The sequence below is a fragment of the Coregonus clupeaformis genome, chromosome 35, assembly GCF_020615455.1.
Source record: "Coregonus clupeaformis isolate EN_2021a chromosome 35, ASM2061545v1, whole genome shotgun sequence".
In the NCBI taxonomy this organism is placed as follows: domain Eukaryota; kingdom Metazoa; phylum Chordata; class Actinopteri; order Salmoniformes; family Salmonidae; genus Coregonus; species Coregonus clupeaformis.
Genome location: NC_059226.1, coordinates 9,360,226 through 9,382,350, shown reverse-complemented (window position 1 = coordinate 9,382,350; position 22,125 = coordinate 9,360,226). Strand labels below are relative to the sequence as shown.

The window sequence follows — 22,125 nt, the reverse complement described above, 5'->3', positions numbered from 1 at the left end:
AAGCTGCCAGCCCCGGGAAGAAAAGCCTCTCTGCTCATTAAATGGAATGACTAATGAGACTCACAGCTAGACAGTGACAGAGTAGCAGCTATCGCCTGCCACTCTCCATTTCTCTTTCTTTCTCTCTCTTTCTTGCCTCCTAGTGCAAGAGAATGAGCCTGATGCACATGCCCAGCAAGTAGTCTAAAGAAGGTCCCCAACCTGGATTTGACACTGACAGTGAATTTTGTGTGTGTGTGTCTCAGCAGGGAGAGATACACAACACAGAGATACATTTATACAGTATATCTGTTGAATCATTTCCCCACCTGTTCCTTTCAATCAGTACTTTGGATTAAGCTAAATCGTTAGTCACAGTGATCACAGACTTCAATTCACAAGTGTTTTCATACACTGGCGCTGTGGTTGATTCCAATAAGACAAATGTCACCAACAACCTTTTGAATCAAGGAATGTATTCATGACCTATAATCTTCCCCAAAGTGGGAGAACACAGCTTTCCTGACAATACCATCATGGTAACCAACATGTGTTATCGTCTAGCTCGACTGATGGGGCTTTTTGTTTATCAGTAGCAAACTCACAGTGAGTGGACATCTGCTGTTGCCGGCTGCTCGGTGGGTGACATATCACGTCTCCTCCTCCTCCTGCACACGCCCTCCTTAATGGCACTACGACAACATCTGCTTACCTCACACTCACACACTGACACATACACTGACACATACACTGAGACAACACTGAGACAACACTGCCATGCTGCCCCCAGGCAAACCACAAGCACTATATCCCGATAGGAGGAACCATGTTGGGGAGCAGAGATCCAACTTCTAGCTAGCCTACTAGTTCAACAAAATGGCTTGTTTATAACCACAGTGCTGGACCCGATTTGATTTAAATAGGTCACATCAGGGCACCAGATTTGCTAAATTAGGCAGAAAGACGGAATCCATACAGAGAGTTGTACTGATGATTAAAATAACTAGCATTAAGGAAAGGTGGAAATCTGCTATTAGGAAGTCCAATGGCTCGTGTCTCCCGAGTGGCGTAGTGGTCTAAGGCACTGCATCGCAGTGCTAGCTGTGCCACTAGAGATCCTGGTTCGAATCCAGGCTCTGTCGTAGCCGGCCGTGACCGGGAGACCCATGGGGCGGCGCACAATTGGCCCAGCGTCGTCCAGGGTAGGGGAGGGAATGGCCGGCAGGGAGAGCATGGTGTTTGCAACGCCAGGGTTGTGGGTTCGATTCCCGCGGGGGGCCAGTATGAAAAATAAAAAATACTAATATGTATGTACTCACTAACTGTAAGTCGCTCTGGATAAGAGCGTCTGCTAAATTACGTAAATGTAAATGGCTGCATCTGTCATCGGGGGGACGGAGGTGACAGGGCTGTGGGGGGGGGTCGGGAGTCAGGATCAGATCCACAGCTGCACTGTATGGAGTCACTCCTCTGACACTGTGGTGCTGGTGATAAGGGATGAGAAGAGTTGGAGGGACGAAATGAGAACATTTGGGCCTAGATATGTTTGTTTATTTCTGTATGCTTTCCTGATTTACAACATCAGCAGTGGTAACAGCATTGTCAAATATATCTTCAGTTTAGATTAGAATTTTAGACAAACATACAAAATAAAATGCAGGCAGCTGTTTCCTCTAATGAATAATCATTTATTTGATCGTGTTTAAGTCAAAGACTGCTTTCATGTTTAGGGCTCATATTGTTCTCTCCTCTAATGTTCCAGACAATCCCCTGAGATGCTCCAAAATACCTTTTGACTGTCTGGATGGAACTAGATCAGGTTAAAATGTCTGAAATCAAGAGGTAAACTCTAGGTTAAGTACCAACACAGTCGAGTAATACTATAATAATAACCTGTGAATAAATGTAACATTCACAAAATAATAACTAAAACCATACATGTATATGTACTGTTATCCCATTATACAAGGCCATTACAGTTGTAATATGGAACCTAACATTAATGCCCTGCAGGGTGAATAACACCTTGGGGAAAAGGGATCTCTTAGAGGTCAAATCACAGGGGTCAACACCTCAGGTAACATGTCACCAGGGACGGCTAGATAAGATGTTGGTGGAGGGCAAGGTGAATATATAAATGGTTCATTTGAAATTATAATAGGATACAAATGTTCACGGCGACTAAAATCAACCTGTAAGGAATTACTTACAGGCCATCTCACCTCACCACCACTCTCATTCAGCAGACATTCAATTGCAGGAACACTAACTCCATTTGTGCCACTTGCCAAATATAACGAGCACCATCTCAACCCTGATTACTGAAACACTCTCAACCTCCGCTGAGTCCTGGTAACTGTGTCTCCAGGAATGTCTGCTTCTACTACATATTCAGACGGTGACCTCTTTACACATGCACGCTTTCCGACTTGACAGGCGAAGGATGTCGTCTGAGGGTAAGTGTACACAACGATCCCTTTGACGATTCTTCACGGGACTAGACCATGAAGAAAACCCTGAGAGAGGAAGGAGAAGAAGAGGAAAAAAAACCAGAAAGAAAAGCAACATCATTAGCCCTGGAAATGAAACAGTGGGAAGAAGTGTTTACAGGGATTTACCTGGACGGGAGGCACTTGGCTCAGCTTCCTCCACAGATCAAATGGAATAGATCGGTTTGGGGAAATTATCAATATGGTACAAGATACTGGAGATTGCCAATCTGTATGAAGGTTTTGAGGAGTTTGGCTCTTTCCCTAACCACATGTGGGAGAGAACAGGAAATAAGAACAAACTCTCTGTATTTACCCTTTCATCAAACACATGCACATTGTAATAACCAAGGAAGGGGAGAAAATCACATGATTTGTGCTTTTTATAGACCGAGAAGAAAAGCACATCATAGCCTACATTGGAAATATACCCATCAATCTGTGCCATACATACACTGATGCTCTGTTCTAACTAAAGAGTTCCTTAGAAAGCAGGTGCTGATGAATATTCTGAAACCACTACCTGCTCAGTTCCGTTTGTGATCTGATTGGCCATTGATGACTGCCGACCATGAATATTTATAGGATCAGACACAATAAAGGATGAAGTCTTCAGCCAAGCTCCTTTGTACTAAGAGACAGGAAATAATTGCAAAGAAAGTAAGATCAATCAGACTTCATATTGTCTACAGACAGAAAACACAGACAAAAGTACAAAGGGCTAGAATTGTCTAAGAGTGACTTGATGCAGAACCAGTGGAAAAGCATGCAGCATAACATAATAGAAGTGAGAGTTAAGCTTTGATTTTCATCTGTTACTCTTTAGTGAAGTTCCGAATGCACACACATTTTAACATCTACAAATATGTGCAATTCCAATTTGGCACATTTCCCCCAAACTTATTTCCCAGCAATTCGTCTTCCACAAACTCTTAACCCCAAAAATATACTTTTTCTATCAGCCTCGTCTCTAGCCTCCTCACTCAAGAACTCATGAATATGTGATTCACCTCTGAAAAGCTGCAACCACCGAGGTCAGATACCATGCAATAGCAGCAAAGCACTGAAGAATACACAAGACAGGTACACACCACCATTCAATATTCAGACTGAACTGTACTATAGTATGGCTCTTGTACCAGAGTCTACTATGGGAACCATCCCCAGCACATCTCATATCTGATACATTGGGAGTACACGAAAATACAGTCTTCAACAGACAGTCACCCATTGAGTCTATTTATGGTGTGACTTTGAAATAAGACTATAGAAAAATTGGGAATTAATTATAAGCATGAAGGGAGATAATTAAATGGGGGGCGAGAGAGCTAATCAATTTGTTACTCCCGCTCTCATCTGATTTATTGGCACGCGTTGTATCTATAGGAAGTCTTTACGCCACAAGACACTGCTACTCTGTGTCTCTGAGAATGGAAAAGGCAGTGTTCATTCACTCTCTATTCTATTCTGTCATAATGCCTTATCTACTCGATTTATTTTCAACAAATTAGCCTTGCTGCAACGTGTACTTATCATTTGCAACTACAAAGTGCAACAACATTGGTGATTTCCCTCGATAATGCAGTCTATTGTTTCCTTTTGAAATGATGTGATGTTAGGCATTGTGTAGCACGGGAGTAAGGAATCATGCTTACAATACTATTAATTAAAAATGAACCATTCTGTCATAACAAACGTTACTTTTGTGACCTTCTTTTACACACAACCCAAAACTATATAGTAATTTCAAAGGAATACTGTCTAACAGTGGATTGGGGTGAAAGAGAAATATAGGGGAAGGTTACTTAACCTTCTCTATCGTCAGTAGATATTGTTCTTCACACAGAGAAAAGGCATTTACATTTAGTAACAGGGGGTGGTTCCTGTGCAGACACAGCTGAGCTAAATTTGGAAATAAAGAAAGCTGTAATTATTGTCAGTCTCTGACGTAGCGCCCCCTTAGCTATACCTCCCGACCCACACAGCAGTAGGGAACACTCGTAAAAAATTTATGAATACAAAGTATTTCCTCCACCACCAACTGTGCATTATTTCTTACACTTCACTCACTGAACTACATTAATAGATAAATTCACTTGAATATTTCATCATTATATAGCACAATGCACAACACGAAAGAAAACACCTACAAATGCAACTTAATGGCTCGTACTGTAGATCTGATTTACCCTTTGAGAAGCAGTCTCTGCCTGGAGTATATACTTTTTCAGTTTAAAGTGAATAGAGGTGAACTATTCAACTAGACTAGAAAGAGGAGCCATTTTATTCTCGGTGTTACTTTCATTATTGTCAGAAATCTGTACACATACAGTGGGGAGAACAAGTTTTTGATACACTGCCGATTTTGCAGGTTTTCCTACTTACAAAGCATGTAGAGGTCTGTTATTTTTATCATAGGTACACTTCAACTGTGAGAGACGGAATCTAAAACAAAAATCCAGAAAATCACATTGTATGATTTTTAAGTAATTCATTTGCATTTTATTGCATGACATAAGTATTTGATACATCAGAAAAGCAGAACTGAATATTTGGTACAGAAACCTTTGTTTGCAATTACAGAGATCATACGTTCCTGTAGGTCTTGACCAGGTTTGCACACACTGCAGCAGGGATTTTGGCCCACTCCTCCATACAGACCTTCTCCAGATCCTTCAGGTTTCGGGGCTGTCGCTGGGCAATACGGACTTTCAGCTCCCTCCAAAGATTTTCTATTGGGTTCAGGTGTGGAGACTGTCTAGGCCACTCCAGGACCTTGAGATGCTTCTTACGGAGCCACTCCTTAGTTGCCCTGGCTGTGTGTTTCGGGTCGTTGTCATGCTGGAAGACCCAGCCACGACACATCTTCAATGCTCTTACTGAGGGAAGGAGGTTGTTGGCCAAGATCTCGCGATACATGGCCCCATCCATCCTCCCCTCAATACGGTGCAGTCATCCTGTCCCCTTTGCAGAAAAGCATCCCCAAAGAATGATGTTTCCACCTCCATGCGTCACGGTTGGGATGGTGTTCTTGGGGTTGTACTCATCCTTCTTCTTCCTCCAAAAACGGCGAATGGAGTTTAGACCAAAAAGCTCTATTTTTGTCTCATCAGACCACATGACCTTCTCCCATTCCTCCTCTGGATCATCCAGATGGTAATTGGCAAACTTCAGACGGGCCTGGACATGCGCTGGCTTGAGCAGGGGGACCTTGCGTGCGCTGCAGGATTTTAATCCATGACGGTGTAGTGTGTTACTAATGGTTTTCTTTGAGACTGTGGTCCCAGCTCTCTTCAGGTCATTGACCAGGTCCTGCCGTGTAGTTCTGGGCTGATCCTCACCTTCCTCATGATCATTGATGCCCCACGAGGTGAGATCTTGCATGGAGCCCCAGACCGAGGGTGATTGACCGTCATCTTGAACTTCTTCCATTTTCTAATAATTGCGCCAACAGTTGTTGCCTTCTCACCAAGCTGCTTGCCTATTGTCCTGTAGCCCAGCCCAGCCTTGTGCAGGTCTACAATTTTATCCCTGATGTCCTTACACAGCTCTCTGGTCTTGGCCATTGTGGAGAGATTGGAGTCTGTTTGATTGAGTGTGTGGACAGGTAACGAGTTCAAACAGGTGCAGTTAATACAGGTAATGAGTGGAGAACAGGAGGGCTTCTTAAAGAAAAACTAACAGGTCTGTGAGAGCCGGAATTCTTACTGGTTGGTAGGTGATCAAATACTTATGTCATGCAATAAAATGCAAATTAATTACTTAAAAATCATACAATGTGATTTTCTTGATTTTTGTTTTAGATTCCGTCTCTCACAGTTGAAGTGTACCTATGATAAAAATTACAGACCTCTACATGCTTTGTAAGTAGGAAAACCTGCAAAATCGGCAGTGTATCAAATACTTGTTCTCCCCACTGTACATGGATACACTCAGTGGCCAGTTTATTAGGAACACCACCCCGTTCACGAAAATGGTTCGCTCCTACAGACAGTGAGTCACATGGCCATGGCTTGCTATATAAAGCAGGCAGACAAGGCATTCAGTTACTGTTCGATTGAACGTTAGAATGGGCAAAACTAGAGACCTAAGCAACGTTGAGTGTGGTATGATCGTCGGTGCCAGACGTGCCAGTTCCAGTATCTCAGAAACAGCCGGCCTCCTGGGCTTTTCACACACGAAAGTGTCTAGAGTTTATCGAGAATGGTGCAACAAACAAAAAACATCCAGTCAGCGGCAGTCCTGTGAGCAAAAACAGCTAATTGATGAGAGGTTGAAGGAGAATCGCAAGAATCGTACAAGCTAACAGGCGGGCCACAAACAGGCAAATAACGTCGCAGTACAACAGTTGTGTGCAGAAAGGCATTGCAGCAGGTGACCACACCGGGTTCCACTCCTATCAGCTAAAAACAAGAAGAAACGGCTCTAGTGGGCACGCGATCACAAACACTGGACAATTGATGAGTGGAAAAACATTGCATGGTCCTTCGAATCCCAGTTCCTGTTGCGTCATGCTGATGGCAGAGTCAGGATTTGGTGTAAGCAGCATGAGTCAATGGCCCAATACTGCCTGTGTCAACGGTACATGCTGGTGGTGGTGGTGTAATGGTGTGGGGAATGTTTTCCTGGCACATGTGTGATACCAATTGAGCAACGTGTCCATGCCCCGAAGAATTCAGGTTGTTCTGGAGGCATAGGGGGGTCCGACCCGGTACTAGATGGGTATACCTAATAAACTGAGTATATAGGGTAACCATTTGGAAGAATGTATACCATATACCCATAATTACAACACATTGACTAACAAAGGAGGGGATTGCATCAACAGCTCATTTGCTGTAGTTTTAGTTTCATGTCTCCTGCTACTTGTACTGTCAGACTCCCTCTCTGCTCCGTCTCAGTGAAACTCTCTTTCCTTCCTGACTTCTGCTGAGGTGGGCTTCCTGGGAATGAAAACAGTCTCCTAAGCAGAAACGGCAGCATGCAGGGTGACTGGTGTTATGATCGACATAATTGGGAGCGTGGGGAGAGGGTTGTAGTGAAATTAGTGAGGATGGCCGGGGTGGGAGATACTGTAGGGATGGTTTTCAATGGGCAACCTGCATTCTAGAGTGACACACTATTGTTGTGAGGGCCTTGAAGGGAGAGAACAACAGTAGGGAGGGTTGTTTCTCTATTAATTGGCCCTGTGATGGGGCTGACGTGTGATCATCATCACCGTGATAAGCTCATTATTACCTCATGCTTTAGTTTTGGGCATGCCAGCCAAATGACTGACACTGTAATCACATTAACATAATGATGACTAAAGGAGCTACTGTATAATGGTGAGGAGGAGGAATGGGAAGATGGGGTTATGGTTGATTTTTGGATAAACATATGAGTGGATAGTGTGATTGTGTGACAAAGTGACATACTGTATTTACTTCTAAATAAATATTCTCCATTACACAACCCCTGTGATTTCTAGCATGATTAGGTCTTCTTTATACACTGTGTGCACAATTATTAGGCAAGTCAGTATTTTGACCATATCATCATTATTATGCATATTTCCCAACTTCAAGCTGTATAAACTGGAATGCTTATTGGATTTAAGCATATCAGGTGATGTGTATTTGTGTAATGAGGGAGGGTGTGGCCTAAGGAGATCAACACCCTATATCAAGGTGTGTATAATTATTAGGCAGCTTCTTTTCCTCAGGCAAAATGGGCCAAAAAAAGAGATTTAACTGACTCTGAAAAGTCAAAAATTTTAAAAAGTATTTCAGAGGGATGCAGCACTCTTGTAATTGCTAAGATATTGGGGCTTGATCACAGAACCATCAAATGTTTTGTTGCAAATAGTCAACAGGGTCGCAAGAACCGTGTTGAGAAAAAAAGACGCAAATTAACTGCCAAAGATTTGAAAAGAATCAAACGTGAAGCTACCATTATCCTCCAGTGCTGTCATATTCCAGAACTGCAACCTACCTGGAGTGCCCAGAAGTACAAGGTGTTCAGTGCTCAGAGACATGGCCAAGGAAAGGAAGGCTGAAACCCGACCACCACTGAACAAGACACATAAGTTGAAACGTCAAGACTGGGCCAAGAAATATCTGAAGACAGATTTTTCAAAGGTTTTATGGACTGATGAGATGAGAGTGACTCTTGACGGACCAGATGGATGGGCCCATGGCTGGATCAGTAACGTGCACAGAGCTCCACTTCGACTCAGACGCCAGCAAGTGGAGGTGGGGTACTGGTATGGGCTGGTATTATTAAAGATGAGCTAGATGGACCTTTTCGGGTTGAAGATGGACTCAAACTCAACTCCCAAACCTACTGCCAGTTTTTAGAAGACACTTTCTTCAAGCAGTGGTACAGGAAAAAGTCTGCATCTTTCAAAAAGACCATGATTTTTATGCAGGACAATGCTCCATCGCATGCATCGAAGTACTCCACTGCGTGGCTAGCCAGTAAAGGCCTTAAAGATGAAAGAATAATGACATGGCCCCCTTCCTCACCTGACCTAAACCCTATTGAGAACTTGTGGTCCCTTCTTAAACGGTCGATTTACGGTGAAGGAAAACAGTACACCTCTCTGACCAGTGTCTGGGAGGCTGTGGTTGCTGCTGCACAAAAAGTTGATCGTCAACAGATCAAGAAACTGACAGACTCCATGGATGGAAGGCTTATGACTGTTATTGAAAAGAAGGGTGGCTATATTGGTCACTGATATTTTTTTGAAATGTCAAAAATGTTGATTTGTACATTTTGAGTTTGTTTATTATTCTCACTTTAACAGATGAAAATAAACAAGTGAGATGGGGAACTTTTCGTTTTTCATTTAGTTGCATAATAATTCTGCACACTAATAGTTGCCCAATAATTGTGCACACATAGATATTATCAGAAGAAAGCCAAAATCTCACTTTTACTTTCTTAAATATTCAGGTTTGAGGTTTATTAACATTTTGGATTGACCGAGATTAATCCTCAAACATACAACTTGCCTAATAATTGTGCACACAGTGTATGTTAAAGCTGCAATCTGTAACTTTTTGGCCAACCCGACCAAATTCACATTGAAATGTGAGTTTTAGATCTGTCATTCTAATTTTGAAAACAAGTCTAAGAAGCAGTAGATATGTTCTATGTGCGCTATTTCTATGCTTCCCGTGCTTAAGTTTAGTTTTATGCGTGTTTTACGTTTGGTTTTGTACACCAGCTTCAAACAGCTGAAAATACAATATTTTTGGTTATGGAAAATATATTTCAAAGCGGTTGTCACGGTTCAGACAGACGACCAGAGGACCACAATTGCGTCACACCAGAAAGTTTATTAAACTTAAGGGAAAAGGGAAGTAGGGAGTGAATGAAGGCTCCAGGGGTAACAGGGATCCGGCAATGCGCTGGGTCTGTGCCCCCAGTGGCAGCGATGCGTCCTATGAAGCCGGTGGTGGGTGGTCCAGAAGTCCTGGGGGGAGACACAGACACAACAGGGCGGAATGAAACCAGGCAGCAGTACAGTTCAAGGGAAATCCAAAATACGTAGTAGCAAGGCAGAAGGCTGGTCAGAGTTACCGGGATAGAAGAGTAGTCAGGAGTCGTAAAGGCAGAAGCAGGTCTGGATCTCCTGAGGCAGAAGAGTATCCAAAAACAGGCAGGTCCGGGGTCACAAAACCAGGGTGAGCCAGAAGCGCGAGCAAACAGGTTCCGGGTGTGAGCTTTGCAGACGATCTGACACCGGAGAGCTGAAAGACAGGGCCTTAAATACTGGGAGAGGTTAGTGGGTAATGCAGCGCAGCTGGCAGAGTAATTAGAGCCGAGCAGAGCAGGGACAGGTGGAGCTAGTTAGGCTGAGTAGAGAGAGGGAGGTGAGCAGAGTGGAAGCAAATTAAGGTGGTAACCCGGTGGAGTGAGAGGGCTCATGACAGAACCCCCCAAGGGACGGCCCCAGAAGTCCCAAGAGCAACACCACGCCGGGCGGGAGGAGGGGAGCCGGAGGAGGGCTAGAACTCCTCCGAACGGTCCGAGTGAACGTCCTCATCCTCGGAGGAAGCCGGAGGGCCGTGGTCGGGAGATGGGACAGGTCCCGAGACAGGATCAGGCACAGGACAGGAAGCCGAGCGGGCCGGACGGTTAGGGACCCTCTGGGGCGGCCCCTACGGATTGCAGGTTGATCAGGATGCCGTTGGTGGAAAGCGGTGATGAGAGTCCTATCCACAATCCGACTAGCTGGCACCCAGGTCCTTTCCTCAGGTCCATAGCCCTCCCAGTCAATGAGGTACTGGAGACCCTACCCTCCGTCTGGACCGAAGCAGGCGGCGGACGGTGTAAACCAGACCACCATCGACGAGCCGTGGAGGAGGAGGACCAGGCGCAGCAGGGACCAGCGGACCTCATGGATGGGCTTAATCTTAGACACATGGAAAGTGGGGTGCACCCTCAGGGAATTAGGCAGTTGGAGCCGGACAGCAGTTGGGCTAATCACTCTTATGATAGGGAATGGGCCAATGAACCGAGGTGCCAGCTTCGCGACTCCACCCTGAGTGGCAGGTTCTTCGATGACAACCACACCCTTTGACCAACATGGTAGGTGGGAGCAGGAATTCTCCGACGGTTGGCCCCGGTAGTGTAGCTGGCAACGGACCTGAGGAGTGTGGCTCGGGCTTGTGACCAGGTGCGGCGACATCGACGGGCAAAAGCAAGTGCAGATGGGCAAGTAACCTCCTCCTCCTGGCTGGCAAATAGAGGAGGCTGGTATCCATAAACACATTGGAAAGGGGACATACCGATGGCAGAGCAGGTCAGAGAATTGTGTGCGTACTCCACCCATGTCAATTGCTGCGACCAGGAGTGGGGGTTGCGTGAAGTCATGCATCGCAGTGCCTTCTCGAGCTCCTGATTAGCCCGCTCTGACTGCCCATTGGATTGGGGATGGAATCCGGAAGTCAGACTGACTGTGGCTCCCAGCAGGTGACAGAACTCCTTCCAAAAAGCGGAGGAGAATTGTGGACCACGGTCAGAAACAACATCCCTTGGCAGTCCGTGGATCCGGAAGACGTGTTCCAGGACCACCTGGGCGGTCTCCTTGGCGGTTGGGAGCTTGGGGAGGGGAATGAAGTGTGCCATCTTGCTGAAACGGTCAACGATGGTGAGAATGACGGTCATGCCACTTGAAGGGGGCAGCCCCGTGACAAAGTCAAGGGCGATGTGAGACCAGGGACGTCTGGGCACAGGCAGGGGCTGCAGCAATCCGGCTGGGGGCTGGCAGGACGACTTGTGTTGGTTGCAGATGGGGCAGGCTTGGACGATTCCCGTACATCCTTCCTCAGAGAGGGCCACCAGAACCTCTGGGCGAGCAGGTTGTAAGTGCGGGTGGAGCCAGGGTGACAAGCTAGGCGGGAGTCATGTCCCCACTGAATGACCTGGGACCTCAGGTCTTCGGGGACAAAAAGGCGGTCAGCTGGGCAAGTGCTGGGACCTGGCTGGTTACGGAGAGCCTCCAGCACCTGTTCCTCAACAGCCCAGGTCAGAGCTGCAACGATGCAGGGACTTGGCAGAATCGACACAGGGTCCTTGGAGGGGTGTCATCCTTCTGGAATTGACGGGAGAGGGCGTCTGGCTTGGTGTTGCGTGATCCAGGCCGGTATGACAGAGTGAAATTAAACCTGGTGAAGAACAGGGCCCAGCGGGACTGCCTGGAGTTCAACCGTTTGGCCGTGCGGATGTACTCCAAGTTCTTATGATCGGTCCAAACGGAAATGGAATGGTGGACCCCTCCAGCCAGTGACGCCACTCCTCCAAGGCAAGTTTCACAGCCAGCAGCTCACGGTTCCCTATGTCGTAATTGCACTCAGAGGGGGACAACCGACGTGAGAAAAAGGCACAGGGATGGAGCTTCCTATCCTCCGCAGCCCACTGAGAAATCACAGCACCAACTCCCACATCCGAGGCGTCCACCTCCACAATGAATTGCCGGTCCACATCAGGCATCTGGAGGATGGGAGCGGAGGTGAACCTCACCTTGAGGGTACTGAAGGCTTTGTCGGCTGCTGGGGTCCAGGTGAAGGGGTTGCTTGGTGCTGGTTAGAGCAGTGAGAGGGGCAGCAACGGTACTGTAGTTCCGGATAAACTTCCTATAGAAGTTAGCAAACCCCAGAAACTGTTGCAGCTTCTTTCTGTTCTCCGGAACTGGCCATGAAGTGACTGCTGATACTTTGGCAGGATCCATTTGGATACTTCCTTCTGCCACTATGTACCCCAGGAAGGCCACTGTCTTGACGTGAAACTCACATTTCTCTGCCTTGGCGTAGAGGGAATTCTCCAGAAGACGATGAAGGACTTGCTGGACATGGCGGGTGTGTTCAGACAGGTTTCTGGAGTAAATTAAGATGTCATCCAGGTAAACGAAGACAAACTTGTTTAACATGTCCCGCAGTACATCATTCACTAGAGCCTGGAACACAGCAGGAGCATTGGTGAGGCCAAAGGCATAACCAGATACTCGTAGTGGCCTGTTGGTGTATTGAATGCGGTTTTCCATTCATCTCCTCCCCGGATCCGCACTAGGTGGTAAGCGTTTCTGAGATCCAACTTGGTAAAAACAGTGGCTCCCTGGAGCAACTCAAAAGCAGAGGTGAGCAGAGGCAGAGGGTAACGGTTTTTCACTGTGATGTCGTTGAGTCCCCTGTAGTCGATGCAGGGGGCGAAGAGATCCGTCCTTCTTCCCCACAAAGAAGAAGCCAGCACCAGCAGGGAGATGAAGATGAACGGATTAATCCTGCGGACAGAGAGCCATTGATGTAGTCCTCCATGGACTTTCTTTCAGGAGCAGACAACGAATAAAGACGACCCCTTGGAGGAGCTGTTCCAGGGAGGAGGTCGATGGCACAGTCGTACGGTCGGTGAGGGGGCAGAGATGTGGCTCTTGTTTTGTTAAACACCTCTCTGAGACCATGGTAGCATTCTGGGACATTGGAGAGGTCAGGAGCGGAGTTAGTAGGTACTGGCCGAGGGGGTAGTGCGGCAGCAAGCAGGCAGGTTCGGTGGCAGTCCTCTCCCCACTCCCTGATCACCCCGGTCACCCAGTCGAGCTGAGGGTTGTGCCGGGCGGAGCCATGGGTAACCCAGGATGAGGGGTTGGCCTGGAGAGGGGAGCAGGTGAAACTGGATAGTTTCTTGATGGTTTCCCGGACAGACCCATCGAGACCGGGGCCGTGACATGAGTGACCGATCCGAGTAAGTGTCCGTCCAGTGCCCGGGCAGGAATAGGAGGTGTCAAACGGAGGTTCTCCAGTCCCAGTTGGCGTGCCAGCTTGATGTCCATTATGTTGGCTTCGGCGCCAGAATCCACCAGAGCAGCCAGGGTGTGAGTTGAGTCAGAGAGGCGGGAGGTGAACTTGCAGCAGGGGTTTGCGGTCGGAGGACTGGATGGTCATTGAACTCAACCGGACTCCCCTACGCCCGGTGAGCTCGGCCCCTTAAGGGCAGGTTACCACACGATGTCCATCACCTCCACAATAGAGGCAGAGGCTTGAGGTGAGCGGCGCTGGCGCTCTGCAGGAGTGAGGGAGGCTCGCCCAATCTCCAGGCTCAGACTGACAAGCTGACCTGGGTGAGTGGCAGTAGATGACAGGAGCCCAGTCGGATCTCTCCGAATGCCGGTAGTAGGTGGACCTTGGCGCCCCCTCTCACGACGACGGGTCTGTATCCTTCTGTCGATCCTGACAGTCAGTGCGATGGCTTCATCAAGAGTGGAAGGCAGTTCATGGGAGACCAACTCGCCCTTGATATAGTCAGCCAAACTATGGAAGAACGCGCCCACCAACGATGGTGTGTTCCAAGAACTTCGTCTAGCCAGGGTTCGGAAGTCGATGGAATGGTCTGCGACTGCACGTCTGCCTTGTCGAATACTGAACAGTTCACGAGACGCCTCTGCGGTGGGTGAATCCAGGTCAAACACCTTCAGCATCTCCTCAGCAAACAGGTCGAAGGTTGCACATGCGGGGTTTGACGCTCGAACTCTGCTGTTCCCCAGAGTCGAGCTCGGCCCGTCAGGTGAGTGATGGCATACCCAACTTTAGCCCCTCCGTGGCGAAGGTCCTTGGCTGCAAGGAGAACTGAAGTCGGCAGCTAGTCAGGAATGGCCGGACCTGGGTTGAATCGCCGTTGAACCGCTCGGGGTTTCAATCTTGGGTTCCGGAGCAGCGCTGCAATGACCGGGGCAGGTAACTCGGGGCTGGGCTGGTGGGCAGATGGCTGGGGTAAGGTTGGTGAGGAGTTGAATGATCATGGCGAGTTGTTGTTGCTGCTGCTGGAACTGCTGCTCATGCTCATCGGTTTCCATGTCGGGGGAAAGTGTGCGCTGAGTCCATAATGGTCAGATCGTACTGTCACGGTTCAGACAGACGACCAGAGGACCACAATTGCGTCACACCAGAAAGTTTATTAAACTTAAGGGAAAAGGGAAGTAGGGAGTGAATGAAGGCTCCAGGGGTAACAGGGATCCCGTCCAATGCGCTGGGTCTGTGCCCCCCAGTGGCAGCGATGACGTCCTATGAACGGTGGTGGGTGGTCCAGAAGTCCTGGGGAGAGACACAGACACAACAGGGTCGGAATGAAACCAGGCAGCAGTACAGTTCAAGGGAAATCCAAAATACGTAGTAGCAAGGCAGAAGGCTGGTCAGAGTTACCGGGATAGAAGAGTAGTCAGGAGTCGTAAAGGCAGAAGCAGGTCTGGATCTCCTGAGGCAGAAGAGTATCCAAAAAACAGGCAGGTCCGGGGTCACAAAACCAGGGTGAGCCAGAAGCGCGAGCAAACAGGTTCCGGTGTGAGCTTTGCAGACGATCTGACACCGGAGAGCTGAAAGACAGGGGCCTTAAATACTGGGAGAGGTTAGTGGGTAATGCAGCTATAGCTGGCAGAGTAATTAGAGCCGAGCAGAGCAGGGACAGGTGGAGCTAGTTAGGCTGAGTAGAGAGAGGGAGGTGAGCAGAGTGGAAGCAAATTAAGGTGGTAACCCGGTGGAGTGAGAGGGCTCATGACAGCGGTTTAGATTGTACAATGATTCTCTACACCGTACTTGCTTGTTTTGTCACATAAACAGAAATTAGGCAAACTACTAGTGTGACGATTACTGAGTATACGAAGAGGCAGGACGCAGACACAGGAATTTACAAGGTCAAGGTTTACTTAACAATGACAAAGAGAAATAACAAAGATAGAGTAAACGACACGAAGCTAAACAATCACACAACATCATCCAGAACAGTCCAGGGCTAAATAGGGGTGGTGATGAGATGAGGTGCAGATGCGCTGGAGGTGATTAGGGTGCGTTGGGTTTCCATTCTGGTGTTGCTGAGGTGGTGCGCTCAGACCGGTGGCTCAGTAGACCGGCGAATCAGAGCGCCGGAGGGGAGCAACGGGAGGAGACGTGACAATTATACTTTTTGCAACCAGGAAATGGCGGAGCGATTTCTGCATAGTGCATTTTTAAGGTAGAAGATTGGGTCTGTCTATGTTTAAAAGCCTTGGACTCAATATAAATGGGTTACGGAATCATAACAACGGTCTGTGTTTTATGTCACCCAGGAGGGGGTCGGCTGAGTAAAAACCTAATGTAATGTTATTCATCACCCTGGGCAACGAGCTGAAGGGGGGATGTAGGGAGGGGAGTGCTGCGTTTGATAAACAGGCTAAGAAAGTAAATCATTTTCCAGCTCGCTATGGCATTAATTATAACCCTTCTAGCTCATTCAAGTGCATCCCTCTCTATACACAGCGGTGGCCCTGAATATTCATTCTGTTCAGAAAACAGCCTGCCAAAAACAACGCACCACATCCGGTCTGATGGTAGGATGTTAGGATGCAGTCCAGCCAGGGCAGACACTGGGCACTGCCACTTTCTGGGGCCTACAGGCCTCTACCACGACTCTCACTACTGCCCTCTCCTAACTTACACCCCAACTTGACTATGTTTCATCTGAGGATCTGCCAATATGACATTACAAACAAGATCTAAAACACTAAAGTGAACACTAAAGAGGGCATTTCCTTATTCCATTGCACATCTCCATATGTAGTCTGTGTAGCATCAAATAAACATAATGATGAAGATTTCTATAATTACTGTACCTTCTTCCACTACACATGAATGTGCCTGTCTGCCTGCCTGAAGCACCCCAATAGCCCTGCCAGAACAAGAGGAGCAACACAGTCAGTATGTAGGGAAAGCATATGTTCAGACAAGCCGAGCCACGGTACCACACGACCCTGCCGTAGCCACAAGGGATGCAGGGATATTCATTATCATGGTTGGAGGTTCCGGAGTTGCTAGCTGGGATGCTAATAAGCCAAGAGATCAAAGAGAGGATGCTCAGTGAGAGCGGCTCCCGCAGGACTCTGTAGCCCATATTGCCGCTCTGTTCTGGGCTCCTACCTGCTCCTCTCTCCCTCTCCCTCCACCTGGTCCCCCCAGCCCACCACACACACAGGCTACCAGCCAGGATAGAGACAGCCATGCCAGGGGCACCCATCCACAACCAATCCCTAATTCCCTGTGCTAACATGGTAACCTAGGTCATCTATAAATCACTGCTAGGCAAATCCCCGCCTTATCTTAGCTCATTGGTCACCATAGGAACACCCACCAGTAGTATGCGCTCCAGAAGGTATATCTCACTGGTCATCCCCAAAGCCAACACCTCCTTTGGCCGCCATTCCTTCCAGTTCTCTGCTGCCAATGACTGGAACGAACTGCAAAAATCTCTGAAGCTGGAGACTCTTATCTCCCTCACTAACTTTAAGCATCAGTTGTCAGAGCACCTTATCGATCACTGCACCTGTACACAGCCCATCTGAAATTAGCCCACCCAACTACCTCATCCCCATATTGTTATTTCTTTTGCTCATTTGCACCCCAGTATCTCTATTTGCACATAATCTCTTGCACATCTATCATTCCAGTGTTAATACTAAATTGTAATTATTTTGCACTATGGCAAACCTCCATAACTTGCTACATTTGCACACACTGTATATATATTTTCTGTTGTATTTTTGACTTTATATTTTGTTTTACCCCATATGTAACTCTGTGTTATTTTCATCGCTTTGCTTTATCTTGGCCAGGTCGCAGTTGTAAATGAGAACTTGTTCTCAACTGGCTTACCTGGTTAAATAAAGGTGAAATAAAATAATAATAATAAAAAGACCTGTGTTGGAAACACAACCCATTTCCACATGAATAATAGCGCATTTGAGGTGGTTTCAGCTCTCGTTTGAGGAATGAATATTGACCCATAAAGTACTATGTTTAATACCCTGTAATGTGCCTGGTGTACCGTATCTTTATAATCTCATTGAGTCCATTTGTGAAGTTAGAGCAACTTCACCGTTTTTTCACACTTGTGTTCTGTAGAGCTGCAGCACATGCCTAATGACAGGAAGAGGTCTACACAATCCCAGATAGCCTACAAACATATTCTTATCCACCAAAGCTTTCATCAAGCACTTCCACCCTCGGTGAGGGGATTAGACTTTTTCTGACAACAAAACAACATTTATATAAATAGCATGAGAAAGTGAACACAGACGACTGGAAAGTGCCAGAGATCAACTGGAAAGAAACTTTAATAATACGTTGTAAGATTAAATTTGTTCAAAGTTTAATCTGGATCAAAACCACTGAGTTACTGCACTTAAGCGAGACAGAACCAATTTTCTGGGATGTGGTCCTTGGATAAGTCTATCAGATCAATGTGCCTTTAAACATATCAATGCTCTGCTGACTTAGACATGAAAGGTGTAAAAGAAAAGCCTGTGTGTGTGTGTGCGTGAGTGCGTGAGTGCATATTGATGGGTGTTAAAGATAGAAATGTTCAGCTGGTTGCACTTCACTTGAACTTTGTTATCAGTAACATCAATGGCAACTTTCCCTTTCACATGGTCATCCATCTATCTCTGTGGAAATGGCTTTGCATTTTCAAACAGACTGTTTGAGAGACAAAGACTGGGTCTAAAGAGAACTGATGTCAGCATTGAACATGATGAAAACAAATATTAGGCTATCTACAGAGGGAGCGAGGAATGCAGAAAAATCGATAGCAAGATTGAACTCTGATACAGCCCTAAAACTGTGTGGAAACAGCACACCCCTTTGGAGGGCAGGGCTGATTGTGTATAGGCTAGTACACATAAGTAACGTTGGTCTAAGCAATGTTTAACTACTGAAGAATTGAGACTTTAATGTCATACTCCAATTGTATATTTTTCTGTCATCATAATTAGGGTCCGGGATAAGGGATGACCCTGGCTTTCCTCTGACATCATCATTCAACTGGTGTACAGCATGGATTCTGTGCTGCCTGGTTCCACAGAACAGGTATTTGCATTAGGCCAATTTCTGAATTATTCCTTGTCTGTGATTTGACCTATTCAGACATGACTCCCTAGTGTCCCTAGTTCTCTAACACATTAGTGAGTGTGTCTCTCTGTAACTCCTCAGAGGTTCCCTTCTCACTGACAGGACAAGCATGTTAAGTGATTCGCCAGCCCAGTGCATGCATATCAGATTCACTTCAGTACATTGGGCTAAAAGGGGCTAAAATGGTCTTACTGGTGCGCTAAATGAGTTTCCATTGCTCTGTGTAAGTCAGTCAATCCTCCGGTGTTAGTGAATAAGTGTTAGTGTTAAAAAGAAAAATAAGTGTTCATTTGTTGTATTTCCTCATGTCCTGGCTGAACTGGAAATGGTTAAGAGCAGTCCGACCCTTACTGGCCATAGGAACATGATACGTTTACTTGGTTGGCTGCCTCCCTTGGCTGGGTGCCAATCATAGAGGGATGCCACATGTAAACTAAGTGTTTGTGACATGAATCAGATAACCCTGTCACACAGACACCCTTGTCATTTTACAACTCACGTCAGCTTGGGTTGCAAGCCAAAGGGATACTCACTCCAGGAATATATCTCCAACTGTCAAAATCTATTATCAACATGTAGGAACAAGATTGATTCTGACGTAAGGTATGACACTGGTAACAAGCAATGGATTGAAATGGCTTAAGCTGAAGGACAGAAGACAAGCAAATGCAAGGACTGGTTTGAAATTGATTTTCTCTCTATCTTTTTAAATGTATACTGAATGGTAAGCAATCTTCCCCATAGAGAGCATTCCAAATGGCATCTAGGAGTGGCTCTTTATTGAGAAAAGAGAGGAAATAATGCCAACCATATCAGCATGCACACTCATTTACTTACTCATTCATTGAATAAACTGCTGGCCTTTTTTTTTTTTTTTTTTTTTAGGGGGTAGATCAGCTTTAATATTGCAGATAGATTGTAACTTCCATCAATGTAATTGTCTGCATCACTTCCAATCCCCCATATGTTTGTTTTTTTAAAACAGCTGGCCTTAATAATGGTCATACGTCCAGGTACACCCATCAGACACACTTCACTTGGTAGATAAAGAAGGATGAGCGATTTCTGAAATTGCTCTACACACCTTGGGATGCTTGAAATAGGCATACCCATAATGCAAATGTCCTTCCAGAACTCTCTGAGATAACTCATCTGAATAAATGTATGACTGAACTGGAATTGATTCCTGTCCTATTGTATTCTGTTCTATTTCAATCTAAATATAGGGTGCAGACAACGTTTTATGAATCAGGTCTTCTCTCAGGTCTGGTTTGAATAAGAATAGTCCTCTTGCCTGTCCGGGTTGATGAGAAATCCAAGACATTCAGGTCACTCGTAGTGATAACAGACTCGGAGAGAGCTGAAACCTGGAATTACTGAGCAAGAGCGGTAAATATGACCGGGCAACTTCAACCATAGGTATCTGAAAGTTGCCTGTGACCAAATTCAATTTCATGAAACACTTTTTCATTCAAAATATTCAAAATATCACACATCTTTGAAGGGAAGTTGTTCCCTTAACCCTGTGTAATTTCAAAGTCTAAAGTAATTTCCAAACCTTCTTTCTCTTTACCTGTAATTCATTTCATTCTTTGAAGTGAAAAAATTACATATTTTCAGTGACTCACTCCTTTAACAAAAATGTGTGAAGAGACTTACAATCTGAGACAAGCATCTAAAGTGCACAAAAAATATAGACACACATTGAACATTCAAACTATAACCTAGTACCGTAACTATTATCAGAATAGTCTTTCAAAATTTGTTTGTCATTTATTCGATGACAGGAGAACAAATATTATTCAGATACTAAAAGAAACACTATATAGACGTAGGATCTTAATTTGAGCCAGTTTGCTACAGCAAAACATATATATAAAATGGAAGTAAAATAATCCTCCTGAGTTGAGGAGTATTTTGTCCGCTCTGCTGACCAGTATTTTTCTCCGCTCATACATGAGTAATAAAGGCCTAGATCACATAATTTTATTTTTTTATTTAACCAGGTAAGCCAGTTGAGAACAAGTTCTCATTTACAACTGCGACCTGGCCAAGATAAAGCAAAGCAGTGCGATAAAAACAACAACAGAGATACATATGGGGTAAGACAAAACATAAAGTCAAAAATACCACAGAATATATATATACAGTGTGTGCAAATGTAGCAAGTTATGGAGGTAAGGCAATAAATAGGCCATAGTGCAAAATAATTACAATTAGTATTAACACTGGAATGATAGATGTGCAAGAGACGATGTACAAATAGAGATACTGGGGTGCAAATGAGCAAAATAAATAACAATATGGGGATGAGGTAGTTGAGTGGGCTAATTTCAGAAGGGCTGTGTACAGGTGCAGTGATCGTTAAGGTGCTCTGACAACTGATGCTTAAAGTTAGTGAGGGAGATCAGAGTCTCCAGCTTCAGAGATTTTTGCAGTTCGTTCCAGTCATTGGCAGCAGAGAACTGGAAGGAATGGCGGCCAAAGGAGGTGTTGGCTTTGGGGATGACCAGTGAGATATACCTGCTGGAGCGCATACTACGGGTGGGTGTTGCTATGGTGACCAATGAGCTAAGATAAGGCAGAGATTTGCCTAGCAGTGATTTATAGATGGCCTGGAGCCAGTGGGTTTGGCGACGAATATGTAGTGAGGACCAGCCAACAAGAGCGTACAGGTCACAGTGGTGGGTAGTATATGGGGCTTTGGTGACAAAACGGATGGCACTGTGGTAGACTACATCCAATTTGCTGAGTAGAGTGTTGGAGGCTATTTTGTAAATGACATTGCCGAAGTCAAGGATCGGTAGGATAGTCAGTTTTACGAGGGCATGTTTGGCAGCATGAGTGAAGGAGGCTTTGTTGCGAAATAGGACGGCGATTCTAGATTTAACTTTGGATTGGAGAAGCATGGCCAGCCGTAGCAAAATGCTTGTTGAAATTCTCGATTATTGTAGATTTATCGGTGGTGATAGTTTCCTAGCCTCAGTACAGTGGGCAGCTGGGAGGGGGTGCTCTTATTCTCCATGGACTTTACAGTGTCCCAAAACTTTTTGGAGTTAGTGCTACAGGATGCAAATTTCTGTTTGAAAAAGCTAGCCTTTGCTTTCCTAACGATTGTGTATATTGGTTCTTAACTTCCCTGAAAAGTTGCATATCATGGGGGCTATTCGATGCTAATGCAGTACACCACAGGATGTTTTTGTGCTGGTCAAGGGCAGTAAAGTCTGAGGAGAACCAGGGGCTAT

General features: G+C 45.9%; 1 long non-coding RNA gene across 2 annotated transcripts in view; it reads right to left on the bottom strand.

The window, feature by feature from the left end:
• Positions 1 to 1,615: 1,615 nt before the first annotated feature.
• Positions 1,616 to 22,125, bottom strand: part of LOC121550801 — a 40,452-nt gene continuing 19,942 nt past the window's right edge. Inside the window, exons 2-4 of one of the 2 annotated variants that reach the window (XR_005996985.1) lie at positions 2,992 to 3,099; positions 2,598 to 2,732; positions 1,616 to 2,495 (exon numbers count right to left, since the gene is read on the bottom strand). This is a non-coding gene — a long non-coding RNA (uncharacterized LOC121550801). Of the gene's footprint in view, positions 2,733 to 2,991; positions 3,100 to 22,125 lie in introns of both variants that reach the window. The other variant, XR_005996984.1, reaches the window with a different exon arrangement.